Source organism: Adiantum capillus-veneris, chromosome 16 (assembly GCF_014529385.1).
Source record: "Adiantum capillus-veneris isolate H3 chromosome 16, ASM1452938v2, whole genome shotgun sequence".
NCBI classification, from domain to species: Eukaryota; Viridiplantae; Streptophyta; class Polypodiopsida; order Polypodiales; family Pteridaceae; genus Adiantum; species Adiantum capillus-veneris.
The window spans coordinates 60,585,855-60,601,483 of record NC_140946.1 but is presented as its reverse complement, the minus strand read 5'-3'; the positions used below and the strand labels follow the sequence as shown (position 1 = coordinate 60,601,483).

Sequence of the window (15,629 nt, the reverse complement as noted above, 5' to 3'; positions counted from 1 at the left end):
AAATATCTGTGCCTCTTCTCCCCTCTTTTAAGTCTCTGTGTTCATGTACAAAGTGCTTCCACTCGCTACACTTTTATTAGAGCTAGGAATTGCGCGCAGAGTTGCTGTCCTGTGGCAGTGGCGCAGCGCTGAAGTAGCAGCATGCAAATTTTTGTTTCCTAGTGCTCTCGGGCTCCTATAGCAGCAGCATGCAGGGCTGCTGCTACCTTAGAGGAGCGCATAGACCTGGAGCTTCCTCAGCTTGTTCACTCACCACTTCCTGTATTCATCTTGCAGCAGCAGACTGCATGGTGGCAAACAACACGCTTATTGCAGGTTCTTCTAAACAAGTCACCATGGAGTGGTGCAAGTGCTATGGTGGATGGACCAATGTGGCATTATCATTGTATGAGCACCATAGCAATAGAGAGAGAGAGTAGGTTAAAGATAGTGTAGTTAATACAATGAAATGTGCCTTGCTTGATTGATTATAAATTAGAGAGAATACAAATTTAGCATAATGGCCTTATATAGGCTCAAGATGGAAAGTGGTAATAAATGGTGAAAGGGATATGCACCACATGTGAAAAAGGGGAAATAGCATGTGGGCTACAAAAAGTAGCATGTCCCTATAATACGTAGCATGTGGCTATATTGTGTAGAATGAGTGAGAAGCATGCGTTAGAAAACTCTATGTGGGAGGTTGTATCCATGCACATAGGGGTGCATGCTAGTATGCTTGGCTTTAAGGATTGGTGACAAATAGAGTGTAAGCTAAAGGCTTACCCCAACATATGTCCCCGTAAGCTGAAGCTTATATGAAAAGCATGGATTCTAATCAAGGAGTTCAATATGGGTTACATTGGGTAACTACATCTGGCTCGTTAGATGAATCTAATGCGAGTGGGAGGCTTACCACCAAACTTTGGGTGTGGTGTAGTTTTTAAATTATTACAAACATGCTCATAGTAGACAACATGCCCCTTTTTCTTCTTCTTCTTCTTTTTCTTCTACAACATGTACTTTGCCTTTGGAATCTATAACCGCCGTGTACAACATGGAGGGCGGTACTAATTCAATTACCTATTAACTTTACACAAAGCACTGTGAAGAAAAGAGAACACAATTGCGTCCAGCGACTAGAAGGTCACTGCGAGACCGACACCCTGTAGGCCCCAAAAGTTGGCGCCCCTTTCGGTATTTTTTTACTCAATTAACAGTTGACGATCCGTACACTTAGACTAAACTCTCACATAGCTGTCCAAACCTGGCGATGGCTGAAAACGTAGGTTTTTGACCTGATTTCGGTAGCACAACGGCACAAAAACCCCTATAGGTCAAAAACACCAGTCTAGGACGGTTTTCCCTACAATTTGGGAGCTTTCCAGTGAGCTGCAACAAAATTTCAGCGTGCTGTAATTTTCTGTTTTTCTGCTGTTGGGTGCCCAAAAACGTGTACACGCATCCCAAGGCTCTCATGGAGCTCCCTTGGTATTCCCTTCTTGCAGAAAAACACAGCAGGCTGTAATTCTCTGTTTCGGATCGTTTTTAGCGGAGCGAGCATGCCTATGCGTGTCCCAAGGGCTCCCGCACACAATGGGACAATTCCCTTGTGAATTGGATGAGTTTTCACGCGAGAAAACTCTCCAAACTCGCAATCTTCCGCGATGGAACTGTGCGTACCTGTGGGGGATTAGCAGTTAGCTAATTCGGTTCCTGTTCAGAAAGCTCTTGCCTTGGCAAATGCGCATAAACCCCTAGAGCTGTACATATTCATCTGAGTAGCCCAACTAGTGGGGCATTACATATGTGCCAAAGGGGAGAGAGAGATGCACGAGAGCAAATCATCGTGCTACATGAGACAGAGGAGAAGGCAAGCTTTCCATTAAAGCTGTAGACCTGCACCCACTACTTATACACATATTGTAGGTCACTTAATGAACAAAAATCAGCTCGAGCCTCAAAATGGGCGCCCCCTCTAATGGGCACCCCCTCTTGCTGAGGTGTCATGCAGATGGCTCTCCTTCTGCCAAGTGTCCAGTTTGCCCCTTTGAGTTAATTCCCTAGTTCCCACTCACTTATAAAGTTGTAAGTGACTTTCCGAGTGTCCGAGATTTCATTTGGCGCACACAGGCTTCCATACTCATCAGAATTTAGTGCTAGTTGGCTCGACCGGTCCCAAACTGACCGACCTAGACTACCGATGTGAGAAACGTGTTCGGCCGCAACCGTTTCACACTGGCCATGCAATGTCCACTTGCACCTTTTCAAGGGTTCCAAGGAAACAAGTAAAAATAAAAATATGTAGTACATATTTAGAGAAGGAAACATGAAAAATACACCTCCTGATGACACACCCCACCCTTGAAATACTGCAAGCGACCTCGCTTGCATGCCAATAATACATGCTGATATCTCCTGATATCACATATATTCTATGATAGGAATCCAAGATATACATGCTTCCGGAAATGTAGCGTTGGACGATTAAACAATCCCACCAACCTGACTACCACACATATATCAAGCATAGAAGTCTTTTAGTGTACACAAACTTCTCTAGCTAAATTCTGTATGGAAAGAGTAGACACAATTGCTTAACTACTCTCTTGAGCATCATGAACCATGCTCTTGCCTTGCTCCAAAAAGGCTACATTAAGTCACTGTGGGTTCCATCTAAAAGGCTTCAAGATATAGTTGCAATAGCTGAGGTAAATCAACCAATTCAGGCTCTTCCATCCATTTGGCATCCAAAAATGGATAGTTCTTGAACTTCACCAAGTAGCGTCTTGCAACCTTTCCTCTAACCTTCCTTTCTTTATGTGCGAGTATCTGTTCAGGAACAAGGATCTCATCCAATTCTTCCATTTCGGGTTGTTGCTCATCAAGCATATTCTCTGGCACATCACCAACAAAAGATCTTACCCCGGGCGCCTGAAGGAACACCACCTCTACTCTCGGCCATTCATCGCATTACCAGCTGTCCAGGTCACTGTTGTTAGTTTTGCTCTGCCCTGTAATTGAGTGGGTCGCAGGGCAGTGCCAGCAGCTGGAACAGAAAAGAGGTTTGCACACCACAGCTCTCACCTGTTTTTGTTGTATCGTTATGTGAAACCGTTGCAATTGCAAATAATCAAGAATTGCCTTGTGTAATTTTTTGCCCTTCAGCTTCCGAAAGAGAGAGAGAGAGAGAGAGAGAGAGAGAGAGAGAGAGAGAGAGAGAGAGAGAGAGAGAGAGAGAGAGAGATTGTGCTGCCATAAGGCGGGGATGCGTGAGGTGATTATATGTGGGAGAGGTATGTATTAAAAACTTGGAGCTGCATTGAATCGTTTCCACTGTACTTAACAACAAGCAGGAAAGGACATGCTTCAGCGCGGACACTAGTTCCATAGAGAGCCAGGACTCAGTGTGAGATAAAAAACGAAGTCTAAGTTATTTTATTTTAGGGAAAATTACCAAAATACCCCTCTAATTTGAGGAAATTCCCAAAATACCCCTCAAATTTCAAAAATTCCCAAAATACCCTTGTATCTATTTTGGTTGGAATGTTCAAGATTTTCTAATCTTCATTCGTTTTTGACAATTGAGATCCGTTTTTGAGTGCTCAACATGTAATTTGTCACCGGTTACCATCGCAAAAAAGGCAATTATGTCTAAAAATAATGAAGCAATTCATCTCCAAAGCCTACGTAACCAATTCAAATTGTAGTTTTAGCATCTTGTATGATAGACAATCACTCTGCTTGTGAAGACCTACAGAAAAATTTATTTTTCGAGAAATTTAGTCTCACAACGAGGGGTATTTTGGGAATTTTGGAAAATTTGAAGGGCATTTTGGGAATTTATGACAAAATATCGGGGGCATTTTGGGAATTTTTGAAATTTGAGGGGTATATTGGGAATTTCCTCAAATTAGAGGGGTATTTTGGTAATTTCCCCTTTATTTTAATTGGTTGAAATCGTAAAATCTACACAGAATTTAGTGTAAATACTGGCAAATGCTTCAAATTTAGACCAAAAGACCGGGAAAATCGAAGTTTGCCCTTACTTTTATGTTGTAAGGTTGCCGCTATGATGGTACACAACACTGTGTGGCACATCCCCTACATGTCCATACACTTGGACGATCAGGCATTCCTCCAGATATTATAATTCACGGCTCTTAGCTACGCTATCGCTATCGTGTTGTGGCATGTCCATGATATGAAATGATGTGTAATCTCATTTAGCATGGAAGGGACCAATTGTCACACAATTCCTGATGTACATATGCTTCTACGTGGTAGCCGTTACATTATTGGGGAGTTGAAGCCCTGGGTGCAGTGCAGTTTATGCGAATGCTTCTAGAACATGCGTAACATAGATTCAAAAATATGGCAAGTGTGTTTGTATCGTCACAGTGTACATACATCACCTACAAGTTCCATGCGGGAAAAAATTTTCCATTGACAAACGACATCGTAAATTTGTGTGGAAAATGACTCAAAATAAAATTTTGATGTAAGTTTGATGCATATTGACATTTCTTGTGAACCTGATGATGCAGAGCTGCTAGGGTAATGTTAATGTAATCATGTTAATGTATAACGTGAGTTCGATAGGAGGGGTTTTAAAATGCAAAAATTTTAGGCAATTTATCAAAGATACATTAAAACAAGGGGTTTTTATATTCAATTTTGGAAAAAAAAAATCCTAAAATAAGGAGTCATTATTCATTCAGAGTCAAAAGAGGGATTTTTGAAGTACCCCATGAGCGCACGTTATATAGGGGGGTACTGAACACTGAACCCCCCGAGGGCATGTTACCACCAAAAGTTAAGTTGATAACTTCACTTGTTGATACTATTGGCATTCAATTTACTTAGTGATGCTAATGGCCTATCCAGGCACTCATGTATTTTCCAGCCTTCTGGTAGCTTCAACCTATAAGCTACATCGCGGATCTTTTTTGAAATCTGAAAAGGACCATAATATCGCATATTGAGCCTAGGAAACAAATTTTCCTTGCCTTTCCGTTTTCCTTAACCTGGCCTTTTCAAAGCGCAAAAGCACCCAATCACCAAGTGAAAATACAAGTTCAGGACAGTGACGATTAGCAGCTTTCTTTTGCTTAGCCCGAGTCTTCTCAAGAGCAATCTTTATCTTCGTGTATGTTTCATCCATATCTTGCACATACTTGTCTGCCTCAAATATCTTGTCCTTAGTCTGGAAAATGGGCGGGACTTTCTTCCCTCCTTCCACTATCTCAAATGGTGCCTTTCTTGTTGACGTATGTTGAGTGTTATTGTAAGCATATTCAACCAATGGGAGATGGTGTTCCCAAGTTGCCTTGTGCTCTAACACATAACATTTGAGCAGATCTAGGACAATAGGATTTGCCTCTTCTGACTGTCCATCAGTTTGCGGATGAAACGAAGAAGAGAACTTTAGCGTAGTACCCATATTCTCAAACAATGCCTTTTGGAAAAGACTCGTTATACGTGCATCCCTGTCATCACTGACAATTGACTGAGGCATCCCATGATATTCAAAGATATTGCTCACGAATATCTTGACCATCTGTTTTGGCTTTATCTTCTTCCTAACAGGAATGAAATGGGCTTGCTTACTGTATCTACAAATGATAGTCCAGATCCCATCATTGCCTGTTTACGTTCTTGGAAGATCAAAGATGAAGTCCATCGCTATGCTTTCCCATGGCCTATAGGGGATCGACAATGGCTGCAACAATCGTGGTTGCTTTTGCTTGTCAAATTTGACTTTTTGGCAAACTAAGCATGATCTTACGAATGTGTCAACATCTTGATGCAAAGCTGGCCAATAGAAGAATGCCTCAACCCTTTTCACTATCGCATCAATTCCACGATGCCCAGCATAAGGTGGAGCATGACTTTCCATCAAAATCTTTGGCCGTAACTGTTTAGTAATGCATAACTTTCCATGCATTATGAGAAAGTCATTCTTAAGCATATAGTGCTCATGATGTTGCCCATCAACAAGCTGGTCATAGATCCTTGCAAAATCTGAATCTTCAGCATATTGTGTCTTCATTTCTTCTAGTTCACAATGGTACGGAATTGACACTACTGAAATTTGGAGCTTTCCTGACAACACATCAGCCACCACGTTCCTTTTCCCTTGCACATGCACAATCTGAAAATGGAACATTGACAAGATGTTTGCCCATCGCATGTGCTTCTCACACAACTTCGTTTGTGTGAGAAAATATCACAAGGTTTGATGATTTGTTTGGACAACAAAATCAGTCCCTAGCAGATAGTGTTTCCAACTAGTGAGAGCATGAATTACTGCCAGCAATTCTTTCTCATAAACTTGCAAGTTCCTTTTGGTCTTCAAAAGAATTCTGCTCTCATATGCGACTACTCGGCCATTCTGCGTTAGAACTGCACCAAGACTATGGCCCCGCGCATCACACTGAACCACACAATCGAAAGATCTGGCAAAATGATTACCAGATCTGAAGTCAGCTTCTCTTTCAAGTGTTTGAAGGCTAAAATTTCCTTGGCTGTCCACTTGAAAGTAACTCCTTTTCCTTGCAGTGCATGCAGTGGAGAAGCAATCTCCGCAAAATTTTGGATGAACCTCTTGTAGTAGGAACATAAGCCTAGAAAGCTTCGAATGTCATGTACGGACTTCAAGTCTGGCCATGACCTAATTGCTTCCACTTTAGCGGGATCCATGCGTACTCCATCGTTTGAAACAATGTGCCCAAGGAAGTGGATCTCTTCCAAAAAGAATTCACTCTTCTTCGCATTAATGAGCAGCCTGTTCTTGCGCAGCTCATTGAAAACTGCGGTCAAGTGATCCCTATGCTCCTCTTCAGACTTTGAGTAGACAATCATGTCATCGAAGAAGGTACCCACGAAGTTTCCATGTGGTCTAAAAATTATGTCCATCATTCTATTAAATGTTGCAGGAGTATTTGTGAGACCAAATGGCATGAACAAGAAACTCATAGAGGCCAAATGTTGTCCTGAACGTAGTCTTATGGACATCTTCTGGCCTAATGCGTATATGATGGTACCCACTCTTTAGGTCTATCCTTGTAAACAATGACACTCTCAAACCGATCAAGAATGTCATCTATCCTCGGTATGGGTGTCACGTGACACATCCAACCCTATGTGTCCGTGGACAAGCTACAACACGACAAGGGTTCAGTCAGTCCAGTCAGTCTAGATTTAGAAGTGATCTGGCACTTTTGTGAGTCTATTTGTAGACCGTGCATGCCCAGTCACTTAGTGTAGATGCATATCCTCTGGTTGCACACAACATGATCATCAGTATTCCCATCAGAATCCATCAGATCCCATCAGGGGAATTTTCCAGTGCATTTACCTATTTTTCCTATTTTTGACATTTTTCACTTATTATTTTTAAGTGACTTTCCAACAAAAGTAGGTAGGGCAATCTTGCTAAGTTTGTATATAAGCAAACCAAAGCTAGCACTCTGGCAGATGAGCAAGGAGCACAACAGGCCATAGGCAGCAGGTACTCCCCTACCTCCCCAAGCTTCCCTTGGCGAGCCCCTCTCCCATCAGCCTATCGTTTTTGGTCTTCATCATCACCTACCTCAAGCCTTGGCTTTTTCAGCTTTGCAATCCTCGCCAACAGTCCCAGATCCCTAGCGTTTTCACTAACGTACCAGGCTGCTAGCGTTTTGGATTTTCAGCCTCATTTGCAACAGATGGACCATCGTTTTCAGCCATTAGGAAAACAACAGATTTAGCTCTAGATGATCGCAGAAGTACCCCATTTTCAGCCCTCAAAAACTCAGCCAAAACAGCAGTTTTCAGCCACCCCGAATCAGTCCCAGATTTTCAGCGCGTCGTCGTCGCATCGTCGTCATCGACAGAGAGTCAGAATTCAGCAGATAGAACATTTGCAGATTTCAGCCCTTAGCGTTTTTGGACATGGGAGTAACAGGCTCTGAATGACCTGGGCATGCCAAACCTACTTCCCCTGTCATATCCATCTCCTCTGCACAAATGCCTAACTTTGATGCCAATTCTGGTCGTATGAAATTTGCACGGGCTCCCGGATCAAAGAAAACCAGCATTGTCTGGCCTCTAACTTTGCCCCAACCTCTGCACAGTTCCGTGGCATCTATGTTTGGCTGGTCTCCAACCTAATCTGGGACAAGTTGTGCAGTCAGCTTTGGCTTCTTTTCTTTATGGTCTGACTTGTCATCTTTATCCCGTGACTTCTTCTGTGGGCATTCATTTGCAAAATGTCCTTCCTCTTCACAAATGTAGCATTTCTTGGCCTCTCTAGGAGCTTTCCTTTCTTCAAAAGTTTTACCAGAAAAATGCCTTTTTTGTCCTTGTCCTCGTCCCGAAGAAGATTTAGACTGCTTCTTGGACATGTCAGCTTCTTCGTTGGGGGGCTTCTTTGTGGGAGGCACAGAAGGCTTTGCTACAACATTGCCCTTGGCTGAAAACTGTTTGCTCCGGGACCCTTTCTTAAATCCATCGGAATCTCCCTACGACAGATTGCTGGTCACTCTTGCATTCTCAATCAACTGGAACATATTCATGACAGTAGTCTTTGTGCAGTAGTCCCTATTGTACTCTTCCAGATTCGCACACTGTTTAGCATTCAACTCGTGCCATTCTGTCATCACATCCACTTCAAAAGTGTTTGTCAGCCATGCAAGCGCAAAAAGCTGTTTGAATTGGAACCATATAACCCGCATGTACAACGTAGAGGGCGGTACTAATTCAATTACCTCTTAACTTTACACAGAGCACTGTGAAGAAAAGAGAACACAGTTGCGTCCAGCGATTAGAATGTCACTAGGCACACGACACCTACACCCTATAGGCCCCAAAAGTTGGCGCCCCTTTCGGTATTTCTTTATTCAATTAATAGTTGACGATCCGTGCACTTAGACCAAACTCTCACAAAGCTGTCCAAACTTGTCGAGGGCTAAAAACGCAGGTTTCTGACTTGATTCCGGTAGCACAACGGCGCAAAAACCCTTGTAGGTCAAAAACACCAGTTTTGGACGGCTTCCCTTGCAATTTGGGAGCTTTCCGGTGAGCTGTAACAGAATTTCAGCGTGCTGTAATTCTCTGTTTTTCTGCTGTCAGGTGTCCAAAACCCTGTACACGCATCCCAAGGCTCTCACGGAGCTCCCATGGTGCTCCCTTCCTATAGAAAAACATAGTAGGCTGTAATTATCTGTTTCGGATCGTTTTTAGTGGAGCGAACACGTCTACGCGTGTCCCAAGGGCTCCCGCAAACAATGCGACAGTCCCCCTGTGAATTGGACAAGTTTTCACGCTAGAAAACTCTCCAAACTCGGAATCTTCCGTGATGGAACTGTGCGTACCTATGGGGGATTAGCAGTTCGCTAATCCGGTTCCTGTTCAGAAGGCTTTTGCCTTGGCAAGCGCGCATAAACCCCCGGAACTGTACATATTCATTTGAGTAGCCCAACTAGTGGGGCATTACCATATGCGCCAAAGGGGAGAGAGATGCGCGAGAGAAAATCATCGCGCTATATGAGACAGAGGAGAAGGCAAGCTTTCCATTAAAGCTGCAGACCTGCACCCATACTCATACACACACTGTAGGTCACTTAATGAACAAAAAACAGCTCTAGTCTCAAAATGGGCGCCCCCTCTTGTTGAGGTGTCCTGCAGATGGCTGTCCTTCTGCCAAGTGTCCAGTTTGCCCCTTTGAGTTATTTTCCTAGCTCCCATTCACTTATAAAGTTGTAAGTGACTTTCCGAGTGGCCCAGATTTCATATGGCGCACACAGGCTTCCATACTCATAGGCAACAGGAAAAATACACCTCCTGGTGACAGAATCTCTAGGATTCTTTTGGTTCTTAGTATTGTTTTTGAAAAAACACTTGTTTGGTGCATGCTCCTTTTTGCTACAATGAGAGCGCACCTTAATGCGGAAGCAATCTTGTGATTTATGGTTGCTTTTGCCACAATGTGAGCAACCTTACGTTTGACAACCATTGTGCTATATTGTTTGCTCTAATAACACGTATAAGTGTCAAGTCTTTTCTCTTCCTCTAGAATTGAATTGATACATCTTCAATTCATGTATGGGACCTTTCTCCTCGAGCACAATTACAATATTACCAAAGCTACTTGGTAGGGCTATAAGGAGGATGGCTATTTTATCCTCGTTTGGAACTTGTACCTTTGCATAAACAAGTTGAGTTTAGATACTCTTAAGTTTGTTGACAAGGCTAGCAACATTATTTTGATCTTGCATAGTGAGACCATAGAGCTGAATTTTAAGGTCCATCTTGGATTGCTTATCTCGAGCACCAAATAGACGCTTTAGGGTTTGCCAAGCGTGAAAAGCGGATGTAGCATCATCAATGTTGTGGATGCAGTCATTTTGAGGGCCGTGATGATGATTCCAAGTGCTTGCTCATCATTGGCTTATTGTGAAGCATTCAAAGTTCGTGTCGAAGCTTCCCCCAGACCGCATGGCGGTTTTACAATGCTCCATAGATTCTTTTTCATGAGTACTTCCTTCACTTTGGTCTGCCAGGTGTAAACCCGACCCCATTGAACTTGTTTATGTTCTTGGTGAACATTGTATGTGTAGAGCGGTCTTACCAAACATCAGGAAAACAAACTCTTAGTATCATATTGCTGCATAAGCGAGTGGCAGTGAGGGCAAGATTTTGTAATCCTGGTTGTAAAGTAAGCAACAGACCTCTGCTTGAAAAAGAGGTGCTCAGTTTCTGAGCTTGAAGAATGAGCACCGTAACAAATATTGTTGGGAGTGGGATCAAGCAGGGAATTGGATGCGAAAGTGGAAAGTCAGTTTCAACTCCTATGTCTATCGTTGACTTTAGGGGCTCTGCTTTTAGCATCCCTTTTTAAGAATAAAAGGACCCCTTAGGGGCCTCACTTCTCAGAGCATTTGGACGTTGAGTGTGAGAGCAGAGGACCCCGACGGGAGTTGTACTTTGCTCAAGATTTAATAAAATAAAGAAATACCGAAAAGGGCACCAGGTTTTGGGGCCAATACCTCTGGGCACAGAGCTACGCTGGGTTGTCTCGAATTGAATTGTGATTTAAAGTTGTGAATTATTTTCAGTGATCTCTCTCTCGTGTCGCGACAGATTCTCGACTTGGGGTGCCCAAGCCTGTTACAACTACCAAAGGTTCACGTATAGTAGCTCATGGTTCTAAGTCTGGAAGATTATAGGCTACATGTGTTGACTAATAAAAATCCTGTCATGGTTATATTGAAGCAGCATAAGTCTCATTTTATATGTTTATTATGATTATTTATATGGTAAATAACCAAAGCTGGTATATAGAGGAGTTTGCAATGATTTATTCTATGGTAAATAAACAAAGTTGGGGTATAAAAATAGTCGGAATAAGAAGAATGAGCTTTTACAGTCCGCTCATAGTGGTGTGTGTGCCTATGCCTACTATATCCTTAGAAGATGTTTCATATCTGCTATATTCATCCATGATTATATGGTTAATTCCTATTTGTAGGAAAAATGACATCCTTCAAGCATTAGAAGTTCTTAGTGAACATTGAAATTGTGAGTAAGCTTAAATCTGCACTAACAACAGACGTGAATGTATATCTAAAGTGGTTCTCGAGTTTTATGACTGTTGTGACATTAAGAGGGAATGGATTTCTCCCTCCACTCCTACGTGGAAGCGTGTTGCTAAGCGTATTAATCATTTGATGCAAAAGAAGATTTTGTAGCATGCTGTTCAATTGAGGATTTTCACATGGATTTCAGGTGGATGTTGTCCAAACAATTGTCAAAAGAATAAATTGATCATCTAGCAAGGCTTTAATGGGAAGGTTTCAAGAATATTTCTTTTGGAAATCACCATCTTATGTTGCCGTATTCCCAAATGGCAAAGACATAAGGAGTAAGCTTAACCAGTAGTCAAGGGAGTGCATATTTCTTGGATATGTCGAGTCTGGCTAGATGAGATACCATTAAGGGATCCAGAGGCCAGGAAGAGTGTGCACAGTCATGACGTTGTTTTAACCAAGACAAAATGCATAAGAAATGGATTCTTTATATAAGTGCAACTTGGGACTTATCATCTTTATTAGAAGGAAAACATGCTTGGCATGCAAATAAGCCTACAAACTGAAGATCACACGAGGTGATGCTATGTTGAAGGTGAGATTGGTTGCCAAAGGATTCAAGAAGGACAAAGGTGCTCAAGCAGGAGAAGGGTTGCTGAGATGTTCTTCAAAGTCATCAAGATGGCAACTCTTCATAGATTCTTGCTTTGGTTGCCAAACAAGCCGTGAAACTCTTCCAAATGGATGTGAAGCAACATTCTTACATGGTGATTCTCATGAAGATATTTATATGCTTTAACTTGAGGGGTTTCTTGTGAAAGGCAAAGTGGTGCTAAATCACATTCTGCTTCTAAGGGTGTGTGTGTGTGTGTGTGTGTGTGAGAGAGAGAGAGAGAGAGAGAGAGAGAGAGAGAGAGAGAGAGAGAGAGATGAAATGTTATATTAACATTTTAAAAAGGCCAAAATGACCTATGAGACCAATTTGTTACAAAATGGTGAATCTAATACCATGTATGGGTACAAAAGAACTAGAACAAAGATACTACTACTAGAATCCATCCTCATCTGCACTCTGGATGTCGAGAGAGTATGGCTCGAATCCTTTGCTGTAGTCTCCGTCGATGCTGTGTAGCCCCTCTCCTCAATCGTGGCCGTCTGGATCTCCGTAGCTCTAGTGCTCGGTCGATGAGAGTGCCGGTAGTGGTTGAATGAGTGTGGGCCGAGCTTTGCAATGATGGCTGCTCTTGTGACTTTCCCATATCTAGTGAAAAGAAATCTGTAATCTGTCTCTAGGATTGTCTCTCTCTATCTCTCCCCAGTAAAGTGTCTATATCTGTGTAACTCAAGTAGATATAGTGCAAGACATCTCTGATCCTCATAACTCATGACCCTAGAGAAAGGACAGAAACCCTCTTTGAATAAGTAGTGGAAACGGTCCTGTATCTCATAGTACACTGTGCAATGACATATGTAATGTAGCTCTGTCTCCGGCTCTAGCTGGAATAAGCGGCATATCCTGTTGTTTGCTGGTATCCTCTGAATATACCAGTCTCAATCTCCAGCTGATGTGAGGATGTGCGTATCTGACCAATGGCACACCGCAAACCATGAGACATATGTGTGTATGTAGCGGGTCGAATCACAAACCCATCTCCTGTGAGGTGGAGAAGACGCTCTCTATAGAAAGCCATCTAGGTGCCCAACTCCTGTGGCGGCTCTATCCATGTCCTCTTGGTATCCAGCTGGGTCAGGTCCCGGCGAATGAGTCTAGTAATCTCCACCCGTGTAAGAGACATTGAGGGTGCCTGAAGAGAGTATTGGAAAGGGGGCAGCCTGTCCATGGTGATGCCATGCGTCTGAAACCATAATGTCATCTGTGCATACCAGCATGAAGTGTCCCCCTGAAGAGCTAACTGTCTGGAAGACTCAAGGGCCAATCTAGCGTATCTGTCTCTAGTAGTATCCCACAAGCTGTGTACAAAGGAGACTGATCTGGTAAGTGCCTCAATCTCCATAGGAGGGGCAGCTAGCTCTGCTCAAATGATAGCGTGGGGTACGTAGGCCTTGGCTCTGATTAGTTGAGAGATCATAGATACCAAGGGCCTCTCCATACGTCTCCAACCATCTTGGCCTACAGAAGGTCCCCATATATGCACCCTATGTTGTGGCTACTAAAGTATCAAAGAGCCATAACTTTGTCCAAGGTTCTTGGAATTGAACCTGCGAACGCATCCTCTCCAAGGCTCCCAAGGCTACAAAAGCTCTAGTCAGTCTAGTCTCTGCTGCTAACCCCAAAGAAAACCTCGGCCCAGTGAAGACAACCCCAAGGTAAGTGTATGCATCTGTATACTCTACAATCTCCTGACCATATATGGAAGTCGGTGCTGATCTCCTGATCCACTGTGGTGTGGTGCTAAACACCATAATCTTGGTTTTACCAAGGTTTACAGACAATCCACTGTCCTCTGCAAAACTGTGTAATGCATCCAACTGTCGCTGCATACCCTTTGGTGAGTCAGAGATCAACACAATATCATCAGCATATAAGAACAATTGGATCCACGTGCCTGCCAGCTGGGCACCTCTATCACCCTCTCTATCAATGTAATCAGACACCTCATCAACATACATACCAAATAGAGTAGGAGACAATGGGCAACCCTGTTTCACCCTAATGGTGGAGTGAACTAAATTAGATATCCCCTCCGGAGTGCATACATATCCCATCACTGATCTGTATAGAGCCATAATCCCCCAAATCAACACTATGGGCACCCCCATCTCCTGCAGTCTGCGCATCAATCGAGCTCTCAGTACCATGTCAAATGCTTTGCGGAAATCCACAAAGCTACAATAAATCCGTCTCCCATGTGACCTGCCCTCCTCAATTATGGCTCTGAGCGTCAGAATATTATCAAGAGTGGAGAAACCCCTCTTGAAACCGGCCTGGCCCTTTGCTCGTACGCCCTCACCCTCTGCCCAATTACTCAACTGCTGCTCAAGAATGGATGCATACAACCGTGCCAATGTGTGCCCAACCATAATAGTGTGGTAATTCCTAGGCTCTGTAGGATCACCTGGCTCCTGCTTTGAAGATAGGCACAATAGTAGACAACCTCCAAGTCTCCGGTCACCCCACACATGGCACGATTGAACAACACTACAAGAACCTCTACCATCATATCTCTAGCATGTGTAAAGTGTTCTACCACTAGACCATCATAACCATATGCCCTGCTGGTCCTCATCTTGTCAATGGCTCTCTTTACCATCTCAGTGGTAAAGAAGGTACTGGTAGGTGGGCATGGCTTTGTAGGATCTGGAAGGGGGTCCTGTCCAGGAAGTGTATATAACGATGATGCATACTGGCCCCACACATCAGGAGAAGTAATCACTGGGGGAGGGGAGTGCTCATGAAAGAATTGCCATGCCTCTCCTGAGTCTCTACTCAAGAACAACTAATACAAGTCTCGTTCCATCTGGGCCAAGTAAGCTCATTTCTTCCGTCGCACAAGGCGCCGGGAAGCAATCCGAGATTTAGAGAGAGAGAGAGAGAGAGAGAGAGAGAGAGAGAGAGAGAGAGAGAGAGAGAGAGAGAGAGAGAGAGAGAGAGAGAGAGAGAGAGAGAGAGAGAGAGAGAGAGAGAGAGAGAGAGAGAGAGAGCAGCAGCTCTTTCACGCGAGGTCTTCACCTGTTCCCGCACGTGGTTGTCCTTAGCCCCTTCGCGGGGTTGTCCTCAGCTTCTGCGACTTCTGCTCCAGCCGCTGCGCGCTCAGCTCCGCCCCTTGTGGACACTCTCGCTGGCTCCCTTTGCAGCCTTGTCTTTTTTGTAACCTCCTTTTTTGCGCCCTTTTTTCTTATGTACAGTCTCGCTTTAGACTTGTGTGTGTGTGTGTGAAATAGAGCAGGAAATCTGTGTGGTGTTTCTCCTAGTGTAAATTCTCCTAGATTTTCTTCTCTCTCTTCGTAAAGGACGTGATAGTGGTTTGTTCTTTTATGGTAGAAGAAGCAGTATATAAATGCAGGAACAGGTAGATTTCTCCTCAATGGATGCGGAAAATATAATCAAAGAATGTCTGT

General features: G+C 43.4%; 1 protein-coding gene across 6 annotated transcripts in view; it reads left to right on the top strand.

The window, feature by feature from the left end:
* LOC147439140 (uncharacterized) overlaps positions 1–15,629 on the top strand; it is a 158,040-nt gene that overhangs the window by 14,246 nt on the left and 128,165 nt on the right. The window lies entirely within an intron of this gene.